This window comes from Canis lupus, chromosome 13 (genome assembly GCF_048164855.1).
Source record: "Canis lupus baileyi chromosome 13, mCanLup2.hap1, whole genome shotgun sequence".
In the NCBI taxonomy this organism is placed as follows: Eukaryota; Metazoa; Chordata; class Mammalia; order Carnivora; family Canidae; genus Canis; species Canis lupus.
In genome coordinates this window covers 20,798,546-20,823,790 of record NC_132850.1, presented here as the reverse complement: position 1 = coordinate 20,823,790, position 25,245 = coordinate 20,798,546, and the positions used below count along the sequence as shown (strand labels likewise).

At 43.3% G+C, this 25,245-nt stretch overlaps 2 long non-coding RNA genes and 1 pseudogene across 3 annotated transcripts in view; 2 read left to right on the top strand and 1 right to left on the bottom strand.

Annotated features, from left to right (window-relative positions):
• The window catches only part of LOC140602783 (uncharacterized), a 69,991-nt gene extending 60,084 nt beyond the window's left edge, over positions 1–9,907 (top strand). Inside the window, exon 4 of the long non-coding RNA XR_012005689.1 lies at positions 9,624–9,907. This is a non-coding gene — a long non-coding RNA (uncharacterized lncRNA). The remainder of the gene's footprint in view (positions 1–9,623) is intronic.
• A 9,419-nt stretch (positions 9,908–19,326) lies between these two features.
• The window catches only part of LOC140602782 (uncharacterized), a 73,903-nt gene continuing 67,984 nt past the window's right edge, over positions 19,327–25,245 (bottom strand). Inside the window, exon 6 of one of the 2 annotated variants that reach the window (XR_012005684.1) lies at positions 19,327–19,645. This is a non-coding gene — a long non-coding RNA (uncharacterized lncRNA). The remainder of the gene's footprint in view (positions 19,646–25,245) is intronic. The other variant, XR_012005683.1, reaches the window with a different exon arrangement.
• LOC140603303 (U1 spliceosomal RNA) lies at positions 19,492–19,644 on the top strand (annotated as a pseudogene).

Sequence of the window (25,245 nt, the reverse complement as noted above, 5' to 3'; positions counted from 1 at the left end):
GCTCACTCTAGACGTTTCTACATGGTTCATTCATTCAAGAAACATTTGTCCAGTGTCCTCATGGGGCTTATATTCTAATGTGGGGAAGCAACCAATAACAAACAAGTGACCAACCATATATCAGGACTACAGAACATAGGGTAGGAAGTTAGTTCTATGTACACAACTACGGGAGGACGTGAAGATAAAGGCAATGGGCTGAGAGAGAAGGAGTGCTACTTTTGGACAAGATGATCAGGAAACGTCTCTGATGCAATGACATTGGAGCAGAAACCTGGAAGACATAAGAGGCCAGTCATGCGTATATCTGAGAGAAAAATATTACAGTACGAAAAAACTGCAAATGCAAAGGTCCTGAGGCCAGCACCGCCTGAGAGCAGGGAGGGGTGCAGATCGTGAGGCCCTTAACATGCGATGGCAGGTACCTTGCCTTTTATTATCATGGAAGGTTTTGAGCAGAGCAGTGACATGACTTAACTTACTTTTTAGAGGAGGCATCCAAGTGAAACAATTTTGTAAATCAAAAATTCAGTGAATTTGTCGTCTTATTTATAACACCAAAGTATGGAGAGAGCTAGGATTTTTTTAACGTATCAATTTTATTAGTTATGTGAATGTTAGTAAAAAGTAGCAAACAGTATTTTTTAAAATAGTAAAAACAAAACAAGTAAAATTGGTTTTATAATCAATTCATAGCCATGCCTCCTTAAAATGGTAGGTTTGAGAGTCAGATAAACCAGGTTCAAGTTCTGCGCTCAGCTTTCTTACTAGTAAAACAGGGGTAATACATGCCTCTTGGGTCACTGTGAAAATTAATTACAATTATATATGCCTACCAAGTAGACGGTACTCTCTTAAGGGCAGCCATCCTTAGTAGTGTTCTTTTGTCTGCATTGACTGACTGTTCCACAAAACGAGAGAATATTGGTCAATAGTAACATTTCATTGTTTTCATCCCCTATGCTGCATTTTCGAAATCAGTCTTCCAGTTTATTATTTTTTGCTGCCATATGTAACCTGCCAGGTAACTCATCCACTGGGTTTTCATTGCAACAATTATAATCATCTACTTGGCTCTTCTCCAAATAATTTTTGTAGTCTTATTTTGTGCTTAATTTTGCAATTGTTTTATTTCTTTAAATATTTGATATGTGGCTTTTGCATCATACGTCCGATATTTGATATGCATAGTCCGTGGGTCTTCTGTGTTTGTTGTTTCTGCTGACTCTTACTCATGGTGTGTGAATTTGGGATTTGAACTTTATTGTGAGCTATTATTGAGGGCATATATTGGGAGGATGCTTTCTTCAGAGAGCCTTTGTGATGTTTTGCTGGGATCCAGAAATGTCATTCACCTGGCACCACACAAGTTCCCTTTTGGGATTTCAGTTTAGCCTGAAAGTCTCTGCTTCACCTCCCCTACATTGCTGCTAGTCCAGAGCTTTCAGGAAATCTGTCTGTGCTTCCTGTATTTGGGGCTTGCCAATCTTATTTTAGCCAATGGTCTTTTTCTCCTTCTGACTGCCTATCGGCCCAGCAGGGTCTACTTTTCACATGGGATCTAGTTGTTTCATAAAGAAAAATTCCTTCACAATAAGTGAACCTCTTCATTTTATTCAAGGCACGTAGCACCACCCAACATTATATTGTATAATCACTTGTTTATAGTTTTACGGCCAGTTTCCCTAGCAGGAAGCAAGCTTCCTGAGAACAGGGACTTTGGTTCACTGCTGAATCCCCAGTGACACAGAACACAGTGCTTAGTTCATAGCACAGCTTGGAGCTTGACACCTATTTCTTGAATGTTGAAATGAATTGATGAATAAATGAGTGAGTCCCGTCAGTAAGTTCATCAGCATCAGGTGTCCCACTGGGCACTCTGATACAAAGATGAATCGGGCAAAGTTTTTTCCCTTGGGGTACTTACTCGAGGGAGTAGTAAGGTAACAGGTGAGCTTACAAAGGATATACAAGTAATAAATCCAACAAAATGCATGTACACACACACACATCTGTGTATAAATAAATATACCCCGACATATGCCCATAAATAATACCCTAACAGAACTATCTTTCTGACAAATTGGACAAATTGGGAGGACGACACAGGTCAGGCCATGCTCAGCAGTTTTTAACCTCATCATTCAAGCCATCTGTAGGGGGAAACAACAGGATCAATTTTATGCTGTGGGGAGATCTTGGCGGATGAATTAGGGCAAGCAAGGTTGAAGCAGAGAAAGACGACCACAAATTACTGTAGTCCAAGCTTTACTCAGAAAATGTCTTTGAGTGCACACGATACGCCCAGCACCATTCTGCGCACCAGGGAAGATCTGTGAACAAGGCAGGTAAGGCCTTGCCGTCCGAGAGCTGGAATTCTGGTTGACTGAAGTCAGTGGTAAGTCAACACGTAAACGAACGTCACTTGGTGGTAGGTGCTCGCAGGAAGAGGTGGCGGGTGGGCCGTGTGGGCAGCGGCCCAGGGAAGGCCCCGGGAGGGGCGGCTTGGGGACGGCCCGAAGGACAGGAGGGAGGCGCCCGCGGGAGGGCAGAGGGCCGGGAGGGCCCCACGTGGAGTCTGGGGGAGCGGGTGGGGGCCCGACGGTGACCCCCCCGTGGCAAGAGGTCTGGGTGTCAAAGTGCAGTTGGCGGCAGCGGCCGAGTCCAGGGCCGGGGCCGGGAGCGTCGTAGGACTGAAGCTTTAAAACGTTCATTCATGTGGCTGCTCTGGTGGCAGGAGTCCAGAAAGAGGTGGCGTGAGCTGCGGGCACGGGCGGGACGTGAGGGGGCCCGAGTCAGGTGGGCCCGTGGCCCTGCACCCTGTGGCCTGCCCTGGACTCGTCTCGGGCCTGGCCGGGGGGCAGGGGGCAAGCAGTGCCTGGCCCCACCGGCAGCTGCCAGACATTCTGTGTCACCATTTGGCAGTGGCCTCGGCCTGGACACTTGGCCGCGGGAGGGACGCTGCTGAGCTGTGGGCTCAGTCACAATGCGGCCCACCCGCCGGGGTGCCGCCTCGTCACGCCTCCTGGTCACACTGACCTTCTGGCCTCTGCGTCACGGCACCTGTTTGCACGTGTCTCCTGCCAGGTGAGCCTGCACGTGTGTGCGCACGGCTCCTGGGGCTCGGTCAGCGCCGGACACCGGCTGCAGAGGTGGCCGGGCCGGGCTTCGTTTGGCAGTAAGGTCACCGTGACGCACGGGAGGACGACACAGGTAGGGGGCTTTTCACTACTAGTAGGTATGGAGCTTTATTATTATTTTTTTAAAGACTTTATTTATTTATTCATGAGAGAAACAGAGAGAGAGAGACAGAGACCAGGCAGAGGGAGAAGCAGGCTCCACGCAGGGAGCCCGACGCAGGACTCGATCCCGGGACCCCAGGGTCACGCCCTGGGCTGAAGACGGTGCTAAACCACTGAGCCCCCCGGGCTGCCCAAGCATGAAGCTTTAGAGATGATTATATGTAGAATCACCAATGGATCTTTAAAAAAAAAAAGAAGAAGAAGAAGAAGGGGGCGCCTGGATGGCTCAGTGGTTTGGCGCCTGCCTTGGGCGCAGGGCGTGACCCCGGGTCCTGGGATCGAGTCCCATGTCGGGCTCCCTGCGTGGAGCCTGCTTCTCCCTCTGCCTGTGTCTCTGCCTCTCTCTTTCTGGGTCTGTCATGAATAAATAAATAAAATCTAAAAAGAAAAAAAAAAACAGAATCAGCAGTGGGGGCTCTGCTCACACAGGGCACACTGGTCTGCCACGCGAGGTGGGCGTGCGGCCAGGCCAAGCGCTCCAGGGCCCGGGCCCACCGCTCACACCTGCCGGAGCCGGTTCCTCACCCCTGCTTTTGGCAAACGCTGCCCGTGGCTGGAGCCCTTGGGACCGGGTGACGTGCAGCCTCGGGCTTCAGCATCGCAGGTGCGGCCAGGGCTGTCACCTGTGCACCGGGCGGAGGAGGCTTGTCTGTGTCAGGTATGCGGCCGCTGGGCTGCGGCGGGGGCGGGGGGGTGCAGGCCTGGGGGGCCCGGGGCCACCAGCGCGGTCTGTCCAGCAGCCCAGGGACTGCACCTGCCCCCCAGGGGCAGCCTGGTGGTGGTCCCGGTGGACCAGGCGGCGCACCTGTGCTCCGCCACGTCCCGCTAGTGGCGGTCACCTGCAGCCGCCCCAGGCCGCCAAGCCCCAGCTCCTACAGCCTGCTCGGCCTGCTCCAGCGACTCCGCTCCACACCTAGGAGCCCCGCTCCATTCCCGTCCCGGCCTGGGTAACCCTGGGCTACCGGGGACTCTGCCCGGGCCAAGCTCCGGGAAGGCGAGACTGTATTGCCCACAAGCAGCTTTTATTCTCTGGCCTAGAGCTTGGCACAGCTGGACCCTTAGGACGCAATCGTGAAGGAGGTAGGCTGAGAGCTTCTGGGCGACACAGAGGTGTTCTGTCACAGGGACGTGGCGGGGCCTGGGCAGAGCTCCAGGTCGGCAGCATCTCAGCGAGGCGCTCTGGTCCAGGAGGTCTTCGGCTCCACACACCTGGGAGAGCAGCCCTGAGCCGTGGCCAAACCCGATTATTGTCTTGCAGGTAGACTCAGACTAAACAAACTCTTAAGAGCCCGATGTATATATTTATTATCCCCACACTTGGGTGGTCCGGAATTCTGCTCATTTATTCATGTAACGAATTTGAAGTACGCTAGGTATTGCTACATCCTTGTATCAACAGTGAACAAAATAGACAAGACCATTACTATCGTGCAATTTGCACAAACGATGGCAACAAGAACATAAATGCAGATCATGGCAGCTGTTATAAAGCATCTATACAGCAGGATAAAAAAGATGAAGCTTGTCAGGAAGGAGTGTGTGCTATTTTAAATTGGATAATCAGGGAAGGTGTCCCCCAGGAAGGACATTTAAACTGAAACCTGAATTAAGTGAGGGATGAAAATACCAGAAAGGGGAAACATTACATTTAGAGGCTCTGAGGCAGAAATAATCCTGGGGAGGTTTGAGGAGTAAGAAGTCGGCCAGTCGGGTGGGCGGCCTAAAGACGGCTGTCAGCGATCTGGCTACTGGTGTTGGCGCCCTTAGGAAACTCCCTCCCCTGGGGTGCGGCCTGGGGCAGTAACTACCTTCTCCTGAATAAAATCTGGCAGAGGTAATGGAATGTCACTGCCAGGATTAGGTTCCAAAAAGGCGGTGGCTTTGGCCTTGGGTGTTTTTTGCTGTCTTAGTTTTTCACTGGGCAGAAAAAGTTACCACGGCCTGCCAAGACGGCTGTCCTTAGGCCAACTGGTAAGACTGGCTCTTGGCGGGCATCTGGGAATGTGGCTGGTGAACAGTTCCCCACACTGCTGTAGGACTTTCCCAAACTGATAAGGGCCACTCACTACGCCTCGACTGATTGTGCAAACAATATGCTTATGCCGAGCACCTGCTTTCCAGCGGGGAGTCTGGAATTTCAGGATTCATTGGGCAGGGGGTACCTGTATGAGCTGCCCTCGATACAATCTTCAGGTGCTCAGTCTTTCATGGGCTTTCCTGGGCAGAAATCTTGCACACACGTTGCTGCACTTTCTTCACTGGGAGAGGCGTGTGATCTGTGCAAGCCTTTATGGCAGGGTGAGCGTATAAGGGGTCCTGCAGATGGATTCCTCCAAACTCTGTGCCATTTTTTATGACTCGACTGTGTGTCCTCACTACATTGCTTTGGTAAATCTTAGTGTGAGTACGACTATGTGACCAGTCCCCTGAGTGCTTCCTGACTCATCTCTGAACATGGAGGTTGTCCTGGGGAACCTCCAACACACTGGCTCTGACAAAGCTAGCTTCCATGAGTTGCTCTATGGGACGGTCTTCGGGGCAGAGAACTGAGGGAAGCCTCTGGCCACAACAGCCAGGAAGGAGGAATTGAGGCCTTCCCTCCAACAGCTGGTAAAGAACAGCCGTCCATGTGAGTGAGCTGGGAAGTGAACCCCTTCCCACTTGAGCCTTCAGATGAAGTTGCTGTTGTAACCTACACCTTGATCTCAGCCTCGTAAGAGACTTTGGACCACAGGCACCACCTAAGCTGCTTGGATTCCTGGCCTACTAAAACTCTCAGATAATAAATGTCTATTATTTTTAACCTCTAAGTTTTAGGGTGACTCATTATGTAGAATTTTTTAAAATATTTTATTTATTGATTCATGAGCGAGAGAGGGAGGGAGGCAGAGAGTCAGAGATACAGGCCAAGGGAGAAGCAGGCTCCATGCAGGGAGCCTGATGTGGGACTCGATCCCGGGTGTTCAGGATCACACCCTGGGCTGAATGCGGCGCCAAACTGCTGCACCACCAGGGCTGCCCTCATTATGTAGAATTAGATAATACAGCCAGTATGGCTGGAAAATGGGAAGCAAAGAGAATGCAGTGGGTGACAGGCTTCACAGGCGGACAGAGCTCAGATCATACAAGGAATTATAGTCAATGGTGAGGATTCCATTAGCGGATTTGGAGCAGGTAAATCTAATCAGCGCATTGTCTCCTGTAGGCCAACGGCTTTCTACTTTGGCTACATTTTAGAATCACCGACGGAGCTCTATGATAGGCCCCAGAAATTCTGGTTCAATTGGTCTCAGGAGAGGCTGCAGTACTGTTACTTTTTAAAAGTTCCCCATGTAATTCTGATGGGCAGCTTGGGTGGAGAACCTGATGTGTTTTAGGGCAGCAAATTCGTGTGGGAAGCCAGAGAGGATAGTTCACTGAACAGAGAATCAAAACAAAGGGCGTGAGTTGCTTATTTCTAATGGTGAGTTATTACATCAAAGTAAGCAGGCCTGACATACCTACATGATGCGCTCTTCTGATTAGTGCTGGGGAAATAGCCACAGTTGCTCAAAACTTGCATTGTTCTTCCTTTTTTTTAAGAGTGTGGGGGGAGGGGCAGGCTCCTTGCCCAGCTTGGAGATCATGACTTGAGCCCAAATCAAGAGTCAGGTGCTTAACAGACTGAGCCACCCAGGCACCCCATACTGTCCCTTCTTACAAGGGTCATCCATCCGGCAGCCCTGGTGGCGCAGCGGTTTAGCGCCACCTGCAGCCCAGGGCATGACCCTGGAGACCCAGGATCGAGTCCCACATCAGGCTCTCTGCGTGGAGCCTGCTTCTCCCTCTGCCTGTGTCTCTGTCTCTCTCTCTCTCTCTCTGTGTCTCTCTCATGAATAAATAAGTAAAATCTTAAAAACAAACAAACAAAAAAAAAAACAACTGTCATCCATCTGTTCTGTTCACACAAGATACAATATTGTGGATGAGTTTTCAGCTTCAAACAGACCAATACAAACAAATGTAAATCTTTGGCCTTAAAACTCTTTTGATAAATTCTAACAGTGGTAATAGGAAAAAGCTTTTGTCTTCCATTTCCAAAAAGGATGACAAAATGAATTCTTTGGTCGACCTGACTCTGCTTTAAAAAAAATGGCTCTGAGACACTTGGGTGGCTCAGCATTTGAGCATCTGCCTTCGGCCCAGGGCGTGATCCTGGAGACCAGGGATCGAGTCCCATGTCGGGCTCCCTGCATGGAGCCTGCTTCTCCCTCTGCCTGTGTCTCTGCCTCTCTCTCTCTCTCATGAATAAATAAATAAAATTTTTAAAAAATTTAAAAATTTAAAAAATGGCTCTAATAACATATGCTATATGGCTCTATAACCAATGCATGCATGTAAGACAGCAGATTAGGAGAGGAGATGCTAGATGCTTCACCAACCTCAGTATATTGGAAACTTCATCCTCTGTAACTCAAAGCACTGACATGAACAAACTAAAACAGAGCAAACAAAAAAGAAAAATCACTTCCATGAGACTATAACAACTTTGGATTTTTATATTTATTGTATTTTCTATCAGTTATATTTTATATATTTGGCTAAAGATATTTATCTGAATCTTAGATTCTGATCAACACACTGACATTCTTGATTCAAATATAATTAAATGTAAATTTTAAATTTTTGATCTACAGTACTTTATTTTAAAAACTTTGTGTCTTTTTGAAATGGAGATGAAGGCAATTATGTTTGCTTCTCCTCCCGTCAGTTTGGGGCCTGAACAAAGAGGGGAAAGTGCTGCCAGTGTTTCTAGGACTAGAGGGAAATAACCTTACATTCATATTGAAAAGAAACAAAGATGGGCAGCTCAAAAGTATTAAATCACAAATCATTCATTCCTTCATTCAATAGACATACTGAGTGTATTAGATGTCTTGTGCTCTTTCTTGGTGCCAGGGGTACAGTTGTGAACAACTTACATAGGGTCCTTACAGAGCTTTCTTTGTATGGGGTGTGTGTGTGTGTGTGTGTGTGTGTGTGTGTGTGTGTGTGTGTCAGATAATTAATAAATGTCAGGTAGTAAATAAGTGCTATTATTATAATGAAACAAGATGATGTAATTAGAAGATGGGACTGGAAAGGTAGAGGATGGTTACTTTTGGTTGAGTGGTCAGTCTTTCACATATCAGATTTACTCCAGAAGAAAACTGTGATCCGCAGGATTTTTTAAAAAGATTTTATTTATTCATAAGAGACAGAGAGAGAGGCAGAGACATAGGCAGAGGGAGAAGCAGGCTCCATGTAGGGAGCCCGATGTGGGACTTGATCCTGGGGCCCCGGGATCACACTCTGGGCCGAAGGCAGGTGCTAAACCGCTGAGCCACCCAGGGATCCCAAATTTTTAAGTATTTTTAAAGTAACTGCCAATCTTTAATATTCGGGAGATTTCACATAACATTTAAATTTTTACCTTCTCTTGAAAAGTCAGAATTATTCTAGGTGGATATTTCTGCATGGCAACAGTATTCTTTTCAATGGGAAATGTCTTTCCTCTTCCTCATAAATCCCCCTTTACTAACAGAGCTGCTGTGCTCATTTGCAATACCTACTTGCTTCTGAATTCTGAAAAAATTTTAAACCCTGGGCTAGTTAAAGCACAGGGACCAGGGTATGGCATGGAAGGGATCCAAAGCATCTAGAAAGCCAGGAGCTAAGGAGCAGCGGGGAGCAGGCCTAGACATGTAGGTAGCCATCCAGATCACTTCCTTGCCTGGTTTCACCACAGGCTTTTAATAGTATATACGGTCTGGTTTGTAAAAGCATGCAGAGCAGACCAGAGAGTTTAGTAAGATGGAGAAAAGAATGAACTGGTGGTCAGGTTCTGCTGAAATGTTCCTATATAATTTTATATGATCACATGTTTTAATATGATTATATGTTTTTCTAAAATTGGGGAAAAAATAAGATATTTAACCACTATTTCTTTCTACTCAGAATTCCCATTTGTCAGACTTTCTCTAATGTCAGATGGCATTGGAATGGCAATAGGCACCTTGAGAATACAGCTAAGGAAAGTGGAGTTGTGAAGGGGCCACTTTAACTACAATTTGGAAAGTCATTTTGGAAAGTTTCAGCAAAACTAGCCAGATATGATAGGCTTTTAATTTGAAAAATATAAAGCTATCTTCTTTTGTCAGCTTTAAGTTTATTACAGAGCTGATAAAAAGTCATAAAAATTTAATGCAATATGAAACAAAAGGGATAAAGAAGAGCAATGAAACCAGTGGAAATTATTCTGACATTGAGAGGCAAATAGTAACAAGATTTTTTTTTTTTCAGAGCATGACAAAAGCAGCATCTTTTGTAAAGGAAAAAGAAGAAAAAAAATAAGACTCTTGGATTGTTTGATAAGAGAAGTTGATCACGGGATCCCTGGGTGGCGCAGCGGTTTAGCGCCTGCCTTTGGCCCAGGGTGCGATCCTGAAGAGCCGGCATTGAATCCCACATCAGGCTCCCGGTGCATGGAGCCTGCTTCTCCCTCTGCCTATGTCTCTGCCTCTCTCTCTCTCTCTCTCTCTCTGTGTTACTATCATAAATAAATAAATAAAATAAAATAAAAAAAAGAGAGAAATTGATCACGTGGAGAAAGGTTGAAATTTCCCACTTAGCTGATATAGGTATGGTTACTGAGGTCCTGACCCTCAGTGTCAAATCACCCTTTTTTTTCTTTTTGAAAAATGGATGCAGGCCTTTAAAATCATTTTCCTTTCCTAGCTAGCACTGAGGTTCTGACAGTAGCTCAGGAGAGCGTCCGGAGAACCCTGCGGGAGGAAGAGGCTTGCTCCCTTACTCGGTGTGCTTAGGCTTGTGCTTAGGCTGGTTCCCACAGCACATGAGCCGGCCACAGCCCCGCAGCCCCAGATCCTGCAGTGGGTGGTTTCTCCAGCATCCAGCCCTACAGTACTCGTAGCTCCTCCAGTACCAGCCCCTGCCCTGCACTGGAGCCTGGAGCCCCCCAACCAGCCCCTTGGGCAGTTCTGTTAAGGAGGCCCAGGATCAGCTCTCACCAGCACTCTAGAGGCCCATGGCCCCCGAGTCCCACCGGTGGGGGGGGGGGGCACCACAGCCACTTCTCCGCCACTCAAAGAGTCACAGCTAGACAACGCATCTCAGTCCTGATTGGGGGTGTGGGGGCTCGGCATGCTCTATCTCAGCCCTGAGGGTAGTAGCTGCCTCTATCATCTGCTATTTCTATACTCTATATTTTTATGTCTTTTTATTAAAGTTTTCCTATTAAATTACCATGTGATTTTCTCTCCTGATTGGACCCAGACTGATACAACATGAAATGTTGATATCTATGGAAACAACATAAAACTCATTTCACCAACTGCAATGAGAACATTGATGATAAAGTAGTTAATGGTTGTCATCAATTTAAAGAGTATAAAATCGGTCATTTCTCAAGAAAACTTAAATGCCCTGAGAAGCTTGCAGTTCATGCCATGAAAGAAACTTTAATAGAGGGTTTTTCAAATTTGACAATCCTAAAAATTTACACAATCCTACACAGAAGAATTATGAAATTGAAAATTAAAACTTTTTAAAACTATAAGAAAAACAAATTTTGGTCAACAATGTTGGAGGAAAGATAAAATTACCTTTCAATTCTCTCTAATTTTAAAATATTATAATATGCAGAGCTTGGGTGGTTCAGTCAGTTGAGTGTCTGCCCTCAGCTCAGGGCATGATCTCAGGGTCCTGGGATCGAGCCCTGCATTGGGCTCCCTGATGAGCGAGGAGTCTGCATCTCTTTCTACCTCTGCCCCTCTCCCTGCTCATACTCACATGCTCTCTCTCTGAAATAAATAAATCTTAAAATAAAAAATTAAAAAATTATCGTTTAGAGAGGTGATTAAGAAGTATGCGGCCAAAAAAAGTAGGAAAGAATAACAGAGGTCAAGCAGATGGTTAATAAGAGTATTATATTTTTTGGATTTTGTGGTATTTGTGGTATTTACTAGCTTTTCAAAATTTATAATGTGCTGTGATTTTTTTCTCATTAAAAGTAGATATTTGCTTGTATACCTGATATTTCCTTCATATTTGTGTATTCTTTTTCTTAAAGAAGATCCCCCAGTTGTACAAGGTTTTCCACTAGCCTGGACTTGGTCCAACAAGCCCTCCTTTTCCCCATCTGTGTATAAAGGAAGTTTGTTTGGATAAGAGTCCACCAAGGGATGCTCATCCCCACTCCCTTGAGAGATTGTATTGACAAGGTGATTTGTACCTACGAATAGCGTAAGACAGCAGGAAAAAGTTGATGACCTTGAGTTCACAAATTCTAGGATACTGATGACTTATTCTCTGTAGAAATGTTCTCACCAAATATGTAGGAGGACAAAAAAAAAAGAAGAAATTTTCCCAGGATATTGGGGAGGTTCAGGTTCTGCTCACATACCAAGCGCAAGAGGGATAGGGCTGTGCTGGGCTATATGTACCATGTGATACCATGTTGGGACCATCCTCCACCTCCTCCCACCCCACAAGCATCAGAACAGAATCTAAAAAATCTCACCATACAGACTTTTCTGATGTCTGGAATTTGAGAGATTAGAAGATATCATTATCGAAAAGGTAAAAATTGTGTTTTTGCAATGAAAAATAAAGCTACAGATAATAAGATACATATACTGTCAGGGAATGTAATCTATTTTTTTTAAGATTTTATTTATTTATTCATGAGAGACACCGAGAGAGAAGCAGAGACACAGGCAGAGGGAGAAGCAGGCTCCCTGCAGGGAGCCCCATGCGGAACTCGATCCCAGGTCCCCAGGATCACACCCCAGGCTGCAGGTGGCGCCAAACCGCTGCGCCACCAGGGCTGCCCCATCCCTATATTCTTATAATAAACCCCATCACCTTTTTCATCTCTGCGTCAGCTAACCGTACATGGTTTCTGTCTGCTACACAAAGTGTTCAAGTTAAGCTGGTGGAAAGGAAAGGCCAAACATTTATCTACCACCTACTTCATGTCTGGCATCTTCTTAGCACCTTACATATAGTAACTCATGTAATTCTTACAAAGAAGCCAACGAGGTGGTCGCTTGTCATCCCCATTGTATGAGGAACGTACAGAGGCAGACCGCGCAGAAGTTAAGGAACTTGCCCAAGTAAGGTCACTGGGTATAATAAATAGCTAAACCAGGATTGTAATCTGGATTTCCTGGCTCTAAATTCTAACAAAGGAACTGGAATTGAACTCAGAACGTCTGGCTCCAGAGACCGTATTCCTAACCTGTATACTGTGCTGTATACAAAGAAGCCAACGAGGTGGTCGCTTGTCATCCCCATTGTATGAGGAACGTACAGAGGCAGACCGCGCAGAAGTTAAGGAACTTGCCCAAGTAAGGTCGGAGTATCACAACCAGAGTATTCCTGTGTGGTTTGTGGCCACGCGGATCCCAGCTCCCGGGCACTGCAGAGCCTCGAAGAGAGGAGCCCTCTTCTAGCACAGGCTTGGCGAAGGCTTGTTCCGAAAACACTGGGGTGCAGTTCAAGGATTGCAGGGTTCTTGGCTCATGAAGTCAAAGAATGAGTCTCATGGAGACAAAAGGGTTAAGTGAAGTGAAAGTTCATTAAGTGAGGGTGAGAACAAAAAGGATGAAAAAGCTCTCCAGAGTGAGGGGGTCCCCGAGGGGTGGCCACTGAGGGCTTTTAGGGCCAGTCTTTTTTGAAAAGTTGACCAGGAAGCCTGTGGCCCAGAGATTCTTGTGCCGTCTTGCTTTGAGCAAGGACTATTGGTGACATCCTTAAGGACTTACCTCTCTGAGGGTTGGTCATGTTCTGGATCACGCTGTAGCCACCAGAGAAAACTACTCCTTAACATCTGGGGCCAGGTGGTCTGGTCGATTCCTTCTCTCTCTCACGCTTGCTTAGCACTTCTCCCTGCCAGGAACAGTCTCAGAGCCTCCCAGGGGCCCCCTATCTCTGTCTACACCTTAACCTTTCCCTTACTCAGTACCAAAGAATTGCTTCTCACGGGCACTTCCAGTTCTGGGACAGACTTCACTGTGTGGAGCACACATTTTGGTTCTTAGGTTCCAGGGCCATTTTGCCCCGCCTCCTTCCTCTCCCCTCAAGCACCGCCCGCGGGGTTCACTGCAGGGCGGGGAGCCAGTGTGCGGGTCCGGGTCTCGCCCCTCCCACTACCAGAGGGATAGGTAGCCTAGGAGTCTGGAAGTCACAACTAAGTGCTCTTAGGCACATTTGGTTCAAGGAAATCAGTAATGGTTGAATTTCAGTTGTAAGTGTGACACGCAAAATTTTGTACCACCTGGATCTTGCAAACCCTATAAAAATAAGACTTTCATCTGTCAGCTTCAGAGGCCTTGGTTTTTAAAAGGGCCACCCCACAAGCTTGACTTGTGATCTTGTGCCCTGCAGTTGGCTTGGGCTGTCATAAGAAGCTGTCCCTGAATGCTAAAAATTGTTAGTTTTTTATTTTTATTTTTATTTATTTATGATAGTCACACGGGGGGGGGGGGTGCAGAGACACAGGCAGAGGGAGAAGCAGGCTCCGTGCACCAGGAGCCCAATGTGGGATTCGATCCCGGGTCTCCAGGATCGCGCCCTGGGCCAAAGGCAGGCGCCAAACTGCTGCGCCACCCAGGGATCCCTAAAAATTGTTAGTTTTGTTTCTTAATGATACATGTAGAGTTTCCAATTTGGTAAAGATTCTAAATATGAGCCAGTAGTTTCTAGAAGTTGGTTTGAATTTCTTTTTTTCTTCCTTCCTTTCTTTTTCTTCCTTCCTTTTCTTCTTTCTTTTCTCTTTTCCTTCCTTCCTTCCTTCCTTCCTTCCTTCCTTCCTTCCTTCCTTCCTTCCTTCCTTCCTTCCTTCCTTCCTTTCTTTCTTTCTTTCTTTCTTTCTTTCTTTCTTTCTTTCTTTCTTTCTTTCTTTTTCTTTCTTTCTCTCTCCTGTCTATCAGCAAAAGCCTCTCTGAATTACTGCAACTAGAAATGATCTGTTTCTCCAGCCACTATAGTGCAGAGACACTTGAAACCATGCTCATGCTCTTTTATTGAATAAATCGCTATACACTTCTCTCACCTATCTACCAGACCAAATGTAGTGGTAACATGTGTTCTATTGGAGCACAGTCTTCAAAAGTGGCTCCCTTACAACAAAAAAAAATTTTTTAAGATTTTATTTTTTCATGAGAGACACACAGGGGGGTGGGGGGCAGAGACACAGGCAGAGGGAGAAGCAGGCTCCATGCAGGGAGCCCGACATGGGACTCGATCCCGGGATCCCAGGGTCATACCTTGGGCTGAAGGCAGACGCTAAACCACTGAGCCCCCCAGGTGTCCCAAAAGCACATTATTTTGATAGTCAGGAATAAGATTATAAAACAGAACAAAAAAATAAATGTAAGGGATTTAGTTTAAACAAAAAAGTTTCCCAGGGCCAACAAAGGCCTAGGGATGGTGCAAATGACTGGATTTCAAGCTCTTTGGAGAGAATTTTTTAAAAACTCTGGAAATGAACATAATAAGAACAGTAAGAGTAAATTTCCAGTTTGCTTAGGCAAGCTAACGAAAGTAAAGAGAAGCATGAAAGAAGTGGATTTCAAATATGACTGCTCAAGACCCACAGGCAGTCAAAGAAATACCAGAAATTTGTTCTTAGTTGAACACAAATTCAAATGCTTTGTTAATCCGGATATAATTTTATCCACAGCATGCACCATTAAATATTAATCTTTTTGAGCACTCATTCCCCTTCCCCCCAGCAATTCAAAATAGTTCAAAATACTTAGGGAAAAATTGTTATCAAAACAAAGCAAAACCTGAATCAGAGTGAATTATACCAGCCACCTAGTCACTAAAGCAATGCTAGACAAGCACAGACGGTGAACATCTGGGTTTGCTTGCCTGCAGGGGGTGGAGTGAAGAAAGCAGAAGGCATCAGCAGGTGAAGCAGGCACTGCCCTTGTGTCTCCTGAGCACATTCTTCAAAAATGACTTACTTTCACCAGTTTAGTGTGCCAAAACTCACTGCTTTTCAGACTATGATGAAAAAAATGTTGGAGGAAGTGGTGTCAACATCAGGAAAGAAAAGAGTCCAAGGGAGGAGGAGTCTTCTTTATGATGCTCACCCCCACGTGTCTGCACAAGCCATGCTCCCTCTGATGACGGATCCTTAGTAAGTCTCTGCTTACCAGTGGGTAAAAAAGGAAAGTGTATATAAAAGAAACTGATTCTCCAAAAGAAATGTTCTACTGACTTAAAAAAAAAAAAAAAAAAAACTACCACAATCACCAAAAAAAACGAACAATACTTCAAGGGGGTTATTCAATGCACTTAAATTAGTAAAAGGACAGAAATCAAACCTGGGCAGGACCTTTGTCTACAAAAGAATGCCCTGGGTATCACTGAAATCAATACTCAGATACTAAAGTTTCCATTCGGGAAACATTTTTCTATATAATAAGCAGCTCTAATTCTATTTTAATTCTATTTGAGGAATATAGATTGTTGATGAAATTCAGAGACCATTATCTCTTCTCCTTTTTTAAGGATTCAGATTCCCCCATCTTATAAAGCATCCAGTAGTCATTTATACTCCTCAGGCTACTCCTCAGGGAGGGATGGGTGCGGGGAGCCAGGCTTCAGGATAGGGGGGATTGCTTTTACTGTTCTTCATCGCCATCATGGGAATTACATATTCAGCTCCAAATGCTGAATTTACTAAAACAATGTTTTTCTCCCTCCTAAAAATAAGACAAACTATTCAATCGTTTTTCCTTTCCAGCTAAGGGTCCTTGTCGTCCTGATCAACTAAATGAACGATGCAGCATCTCCTTGGAAAAAATGTGCAGCAGAAGTGCACGTAAGTGGTTAAATGCCCACAGAAGCTGGGCTCTGCAAGCTCACGGCGGATGGCACGCTCACTGTTTGCAACTCACTGCTGGCATCTGTTGCCGCTGGCACGACGCTAATAGGCTACCCCCGGGAGTTAGCTCATGCTTTCCCAATAACTCCCTTCTAGAATCACCTAAGCAGTGAAGCAATCTCTATATGCCCGCATGAGTTAGGCCACTGGTAAAAGTCATGAACCCGTGTTGTTAAAGCAACGTGGGTTTACTCCAGCCTTGCTTCACTCAGATTATTATCCGGGATAAAAGGGCAAGCCACTGTCACGAGCCGGATATCAAGGGCTGGGGCTAGAATTAAAGACAATAGGGGCTTGGCTGGCTCAGCTGGGTAGAGCACGTGACTCTTGATCTCAGGGTTCTGAGTTCAAGCCTCAGGTTGGGTGTAGACATTACTTAAAGAAAAAGGACAGGAGGTCATCATCTCTGCAGAGAGCTGCCTCGGTCAGCACCACTCACCCAAAGGGTCCATTAGCATGAAAAAAAGAAAGGTTTTTGAAATCCTGTTGGTTTCCTGCCTCTTGGCTTTAGCTGGCTCCCCTAATTGAACAGTTTGTTTTCTCTTCCTGTGCTTGGACTCCTCTCCGATGGTATAAACTTTGCTTCTTTTTCTCTTCTTATCTAATACAGGAGAGGCTATTTCCCTCTTTCCTGCCCAACAGGCACCGTCCACACCTCACATCCTTCTCTTTTGAAAAATGACATTTGGCAAAGGGAAAACACATCAGGAGCCATTTCTTAGATCTTTATTGCACTGAGTATTTAAATCTTTTGTGCATATTTCTAGAGGACTGTTCTGTGCCCAAACAGGAAAGAGATGGACTCCAGGGTTTCCAATGAAATTTGCTATTTACAGCTAGGCTGAGGGAGAGTTATGGCTCACAGTCAGTGTCAGGAAATAGGGAGTATAATTTAATCTGTGCCTCCTCCTTCCTCATCTTGCTGTTGGAAGGTGACCCACTTTGAATGTAAGTGGAACTCAGATGTTTCAGGGCCCTTCTGGTGAGCAACAGAGGTGGAGCTTCAAGAATTTGCAAGAGGAGGAGCCCTCTGGTGAGACTCCTTCCCAGAGAAAAGGGCCTAGACCTCACAGGTGTGAGGGGAGGGGCAATTCAGAATTCTGCAGAGAGTCCTCAACCCAGCCTTGCCATCAGATCAGGCCCCAAAGACTCACGTTCCACATACAGTGTGGGAATGGCCAGTAGAGAAAACCTCTAACTAAAAACTATTTGTTTACAAAAATTTGTTGAGACAGAAGAACCTATTGGCCATCTTCTAAGAGGAGAAGCAATTTCCAGGGCTTCACTCTATTAGAAGCATCGAGTATGAGCAATCTGTATTGCCCAGCAGCCATAGCCAGTGGACATGAGAGCAGAATTTCACAGACTGGTTCCATCTAGAGAAGGAGGTTAACATGCTCAGTGGAGGTGAGAGGACAAGGGGAAAAAATGGCTGTTTCCTCAGGTTAACTGACCAGCATTTTTTGGAGAGACACCCTGGGGACCTTCATAAAAACCTTGGTTTGAGAAGATCCTGTACAGAACACTGAGACCTTCTATTAGCAGGTGGGAGCAAGTGTCAGTGAAACCAGGAGGCCGGTTGATTCTTTTCCTAAGTGTGGTTTTACTTTGCAGGGAATAACCAAGCAAACAGACTCTTAACTGTTTTTCTTTCAAAGGACAGATGGTGATCCATGCTGCTCAGGCCTGGCTTCTGAAGGGCTTTGGCACTGGGAGTAACAAAACTGGAATGTGCTGCTTGCTTTTGGGGGTGCTGCTGACCCGGTGAAGATGTCCCTGAGAACACTGCCAGGACTACTGATAATTTTAGCACTCCACTGAAGGCATTAGATCACAGTTATTAGCTATGGAGTATGGTTGAAAAATTGTTTTAACATTTAATTTCTGTAGCTTTTTATATGTTTATTCTTTTGAGAGACTTGGTTCATCTTTGGTGTTTAGTGAGAGCATCTTCTAAGAGCTCATATCTGGTCAATTCTCCATGCTTGTCTTCTATTGTATTTTGCATATTTTATATTAAAATAATTGGTTTTGGGCAGCCTGGGTGGCTCAGTGGTTTAGCCCTGCCTTCAGCCCAGGGCATGATCCTGGAGACCCGGGATCAAGTCCCAGGTCGGGCTCCCTACGTGGAGCCTGCTTCTCCCTCTGCCTGTGTCTTTGCCTCTCTCTTTCTGTGTGTGTGTGTGTATGTGTGTGTGTGTCTCTCATGAATAAATAAATAAAATATCCTTTTCCAATCTGTGATCTGTACATGTACTTTACCTATTATATCTTTCAATCAAGCAAAGTCTTTAATTCTAAATCTTTTCCATCCATTTCTTTTTTATCCTAGAGTTTGTGCTTTCGGAAGTTGGTTTAAGAAGATCTCCCACATCCCAAAGCCAGAAAAATAATCTGTGTTTCTCTTTTTTCCTTTTACTATTAACTTTTCAGATTTACATTGTCCATTTAGGACATTAATCCAATTAAATTTCACCTTCCCAAGAGACATAAACAGCAATAGATATATAAAATATTTGTGGTATTAAAATTTCATTGGAAAAGGTAGAAAATTGGGGGGGAATCTAAAAAAGTTTCTTACGTAGAAAAGAATGAAAAAAGGATTGAGAAACACTGCTATGAGCTAAGAATCTAGCATTTTCTCTATAAAATGACACTTTTCTAATATCATCTGTTAAATGTTTTATCAATTCTTTCTTCAGTTATCTAGTTATCAATTCTATCTACCAGTTATCTGATACCTGCAGTGACCTCTCCCCAGACCCTTTTTCAAAATCGCTGTAATTACTCATAACATATTTAGTTTTCTTATACTTAGGAAAATAAGTATGTTGAATTCAGTTTTTTAAAGTCCTACTAGAAACAAAAATAAAGTCCTACTAGAATTTTCATTAGGATTGAACTGAATTTACAGATTAATTTTGGAAAACACCTTTTACCTTGTTGCTGTCCATTCCGTTACCATGGTATAGCACTCTATTTATTTAAGGCTATAATGCCCTTAATAAATTAAAACTTTTTCTCTATTGAGATCATATACGTTGTTTATTCAGTTAAATTCATAGCTTGTAGTTTTGACTACATCCTAGAATGTCACATTTTTAGTCAGCTAATGACGATACAGAGGAACACTACCAATTTTTGTAAATGGATCTAGTATCTGGAATTCTTGTGAAACCTCTTATTAGATGCATAGTCTTTCTGTTGATTCAGTTGGGATTATCTCACCTGAAAGAAAAAAGAGAGGGGATACTTACCTGGCAGAGGAGTGGTTTTCCCAGGGCTAAGCTTATCCATTGCACTCCAGATGTACTGATGCTTGAGATTTCCCCAAATGTGCGAAACTTGACTGCATAATTTGTGATTTATGGTAGTCAGGGACTGCATTAGTGCTCTCCCCTCCCTGTGCCACCACACACACACACACACACACACACACAAAAGGTGGGGGGGGAGGAGGAAAGAAAGAATAAGAAAAGAAAAAGAAATCAATACTTTTTCTGAAGGGGCGCCTGGATGTCCCAGCGGTTGAGCATCTGCCTTTGGCTCAGGGCATGACCCCGGTGTCCCAGGATCAAGTCCCACATGGGGCTCCCTGCATGGAGCCTGCTTCTCCCTCTGCCTGTGTCTCTGCCTCTCTCTTTGACTCTTATGAATAAATAAAATATTTTTAAAAAATACTTTTTCTGAAGCAGATAAAGAGAAACCAGTAATCTAGTTACCTATATGTAGCAAGGACAGAGAATTGAACCCTTGTGGAACACACCATAATAATCAGCTGATCTGTTTAATGGCACAGGTGATTTCTGCTCTGCATTTGCAATGATCAGCTTGTCCAATTCTGTCTAATAAGTACCTATAATTACTTCTGGCTTCCTTATTCATATGCTCAGTCCTTTTTGCCCTGTATAATTGTGAATTTCAGGAATGTATTATATTATGAAAGGTTAGAACCACTGCAGTTAGTACACTGCTTTATCTCCATGAGCAGAGCAGTAATCAATATTCTATGGCTTTCTTTGAATAGTCATATTTAATAGCTCTGAACATTCTCACCAGGACTAACAATGAGGAAAAAATTTAAGCATATGTATTAGAAGAGGAGAAAGTCTCTTGAGTAGTTTCCTAAATGATGACCTACCTAAATGATGCCTAAGTTAAAGAGATCATTTTTGCCTGATGATCCAAATTTATTGCTTAATAAGAGCTTTAGAGATTAGTAGCATCAAAATATACACACGATTCCCTAAATCAAGTAATAGCTACAAAGTAAAATTATGCTCCATTATAACAAATTTGGACAAAATTTCCATGCAAACACATGACTGTAAAATCTGGAAATTTCCCAAAATAGTCACAAGAAAACTAGATGCCTTTAGAAACAAATTCCTGAAAATGATCATATCAATTGGACTGAAAATTTCTTCACCATCTAAAAAATCCAAGAAATCATTTGGCTAACAAGTAGTTCCTACCAAAATAAAAGTATAGCACTTGGCAAAATATAAGCAAGTGTATTTCATTTAAAAAAAAATTTTTTTTTAAGTAAGCTATATGCCCAATGTGGGGCTTGAACTTACAACCCTGAGATCAAGAGTCACAGGCTCTACTGTCTGAGCCAGCTGGGTACCCTTAAGCATATGTATTTTAAACAGAATGAATTGGATTTCTACATAAAGCTTTTTGTAAGCTAAATTAAATCCAGAGCTAAGGCATACAAAAGAAGCACTAAGACTAGCTCTTATTAAAGAGAACAGACTTCTCTGTATCCATTAAGTGGGACAGATAGAAAGACAAATTTGTAACAGTGGGATCATCTTAGCTGCTCTTAATAGAGCAGAACTCAAAGTAAAATATAATGGCTTAGCACGGAGGGAGAAAATCGGAACAGAAATATCTTTATGAAGGTGATCCTATGTAATTCTAACAAAAAAAAACATGAGAACATGAGGTTTAATGGAAACGTTTTTCAAACATAACAGTAGAGTAGTGATTTAATTTAGGTCATTAACAGCAGAGCTGGCAATGGTATTGCTAACTCATTGTACTTTGTATGTATCTCTATGAAAACACAGATTCACCCTATGTCATAATTTTGAGCAACTGGCATTCAGAAATTATCTCTTCCTCTCCTGGTTTGTTTGTTTTAAAATCTCCTGTACCTAGCATGATGCACAGGAGTGTAGTAGATGTTCAGTCTTGGAAATGTTTTCTGTTTTAAAGTAATAGGATTATATGATTTAAGACTTTGCACTATTTCTAGATGTATTCATTATCACTGGGTTGTCTAATAGGCATATGGCTTACTCTACTTGAGCCACAATACCCTGCATTAGTTCAGTCTAGACCAATTATTCTAACCTCTAACTTGGACCTTTAACTCTGCCAGATGCTCTTTGACAGTAGATTCTCCAATACTGAAAATCTTGCCAAGCATATATTATGTAGTTGTGTAATTACAGCTTTCTAGTACTTAGTATGGTATTATTAGCTCAAGCTGTGGCTCATTTAGTGTATATAATTACAGCACACTCAGCAGTGAGCACTGACCTACAAAAGGGGGGGGGGCGGTGGTGATTTCTGGTGCTATTTTTTTTTTTAATTTTTATTTATTTATGATAGTCACACACAGAGAGAGAGGCAGAGACACAGGCAGAGACACAGGCAGAGGGAGAAGCAGGCTCCATGCACTGGGAGCCCGACGTGGGATTCGATCCCGGGGCTCCAGGATCGCGCCCTGGGCCAAAGGCGGGCGCCAAACCGCTGCACCACCCAGGGATCCCTGGTGCTATTTTTTTATATACTTCAATTGACAATATATGTAGTTATTACTAAAACTCCAAATTTTGAGAAACTTTGATGTTCACACTACATTTTCACGTACTTTTGGAATATCTAACATTACACTGATATTTTAGAGCTATTATTTCTGCTAATGATTACTGACTATTAATATTATTTGGATAACACTTCAATTTTTAAATTTTTTTCCTCTCATAGGTGCCTGGAGGAAAACAAGAAGGGACAAAAACGGCACAAAAGAGTGCAAGTCTTAAAGAAATGTTCTGCTGGAGAGTGATCATTTGTTAAATTTTTATAATGCCCTAGGGCCTACTCACACCTTGGGAAATGACACTTTCTTGTCATCATTCCATCGACATATTTTACAGCTTCAAATATCCCTCTTTAAGAGGCACAGGAGTTAGCCCCAAAGCAAACAGTAGTCAGAGGTATATTCTCTTAGGGATCCACATTGTTCTGGACATGAGGTATTAAGTCTTGGGGGAGGTTGGGAGTGGCAATATGAAGCTTCCGTTAGTTGCCTGGGCCTTTCCCAGGCCTTTCTGACTAGCTTCCCATCTTATTGCTCCTTGTCACCATTACACATCTCAAAAGTAGCCAAGCTACTTTTCCTTTGGCTCCATGTTCCTCTAGGATTTACTGCCATTACAAGAAAGGTTAACAGCTTAACCCCAACATATGGCACTTAACTGAAACTCACAATATCAATAATTGAAGAACTTTAATTTTTAAAAAGATGTCTTGAAGACTACTCTTTTCCCTTTCCTTAACTTGTCATAAATAACAAGAGGTAATGCTTTTACATATTATTTCACACTTGTAAGTCTCTGTGAACCTCAAGAAGAAATCATTAAGTGTGCAGTATATTTTCCACTTTGTTCAAGCACTCAATATTTTTAAAAAACTGATTTTTAAGAAAGAAGCTTCAGTTTTCAAACTATTCATAATTTACATTTTAATTGGCATTTTAAATATTCTGAAGGTGAAAGCCATGGCTGCTTCAATATTAAAGACCTCTTTCTACTTCCAAATACACATAAAAGTAATTTTCATTTATGTGGTTGAAAGGTCACACGCTAATGTAGGCAGGAGAATTGATTTTAATTCCATAAAAGTCTTTTTGGTATTATGTAAAAAGATTCTTACCAGCATAATCAGTTAACAAAGTTATAAAGAGCTTTTATGTGGGCATTTTTCAGACTGTGATTTATCCAATAACATACATACAGACAGACAGACACACAATTTTCTTTATACTAAACCATGTTGTAATATAGTTCCACTTAAAACATCTTGACATCTCCCTTATGCTGGTCTTGTGACCATTACAGAACCAAATGACTATTGGGAAACTCAGTGATAAATGCATAAACAAAATGGGCCTCTCTTGATAGGTGTCAATAAAGTACAGAGCTGGGGCAGCCTGGTGGCCCAGCAGTTTAGTGCCGCCTTCAGCCCAGGGAGTGACCCTGGAGACCTGGGATCGAGTCCCACGTTGGGCTCCCCGCGAGGAGCCTGCTTCTCCCTCTGCTGGTGTCTCTGCATCTCTTTCTCTCTGTGTCTCTCATGAATAAATCTTTTTTAAAAAAAGTACAGACCTGTTAGAGCCGTCTGAGATCATTTAGACTGCTACTGTCATTTACAAGCAAAGCCTTAGAGACATCAACCTAACTTGTAACACACTGTCTCTAAAGGTAAAGTCATCGTTGTCGTCATCATCATTGTCATCAAAATCAGAGAGACTGCTAAAAGGAAAATCAACTAGTAATTTGCAGAAAGAATAACTCTTACAGTGTTCGTGTGGACACACACCACATAGTGTCTAATGATTAAGGCCTACCATCTTGAAATGTTTTATGAGAATACCTGAGCTCAACATATCAGACTGAAATTTATTAGAAATGTTTTGCAGGTAACATGTATGTTAGATGCCATGAATGATTTTTAAAGTTATAAAAGGAAGAAGTGACAGAGGGAGGGAGGGTGGGAGGAAAGATAAAGGCAATGCCTGTCTTCCAAAACCTTATTTTTACTTGGAAAGAAGGTATTTCTATTTAACATTTTGTCTAACCTCTATAAACATTTCAATATTAGAGCTGCGTCTGCCATAAAATGAAATGCTCTCCAAGGACAGAGAGTTTATCTTGTTTACTGATTTATCTCCTAGAGTAAGAACCTCCCATTAATGGTATTTGCTCAGTAAACAAACGCTTCTTACAATGAATTGTCATTATTATGGTGCATCCGAGCACCAGTGATAGAATGGATCCTTCACCTTTCATATTCTACTTCAGCCACGTTAATGTACATCCAATACAGCTTTTGCATAAAGAATAATTAATATTATGTTTTTCAAACAATAGCTTGTACGAGTTTTAAAACACTTGAGGGAAAAATCAATGATGGAATAATGACTGATTTAGAAATATACTCATTGACATTCTCATTAGTCATTTAATTGTGATTTTTTTTGCGGGTTAACTAGTAATCTCAGTTGAAGATGAATCCTTTAATTCTGCGTGCCTTTATTAGGTTAACCGGGTTGAGAGGGAGAATGCCTACGTGAAAGGTAAGGAAAGGTGTTATAAATAGGATGAGACCTCTGAAGAGCACTGATCCACTGACAGGCATTTGGTCTACTTAAGAGGGAAAAGGGCGGAGTTTGGTTATCAAAGAAGAGGGTCTGTTAGGAATCAGCTGAAGAAAGAACAGGAGCAAAGACAGAGATGAAAGGGTCAAGTTGTGATATAGCAACATATATGATTTTTTATTAGCACAATAAATAACACAGCATAGCAACAGACCTAATAATCTCTAAAATTGCCAAGTTATGCTGTGAGTGATATTTTTCAGATTTCTGGAACAACTGGAATGTGATATGAAAAGGTGTAATTTCTGTTGACAAATTCACAGAAACTGTTAGGGCTGCTGTTGGTTGTTGTTTTCGTTCATAATTGAAGGAAGTCTGAATTTAATTAGAGATAAACAAAAATAAATATGTCATTTTTTCCTCATCTGGGTTCATGGACCCCTGAAATATGCAATTGTCCTTGGCTCATGCCTTCCTTTCACTCACCTATGTAAGGACTCTAAGGACCTGTACTAGACTCATTCTGTACCATTCAAAAGAGCAGAACTACACTCAGTGGGTTCAAGTTATATGAAAGACAAGATTTCTACCTGAAACCAATATAACACTAT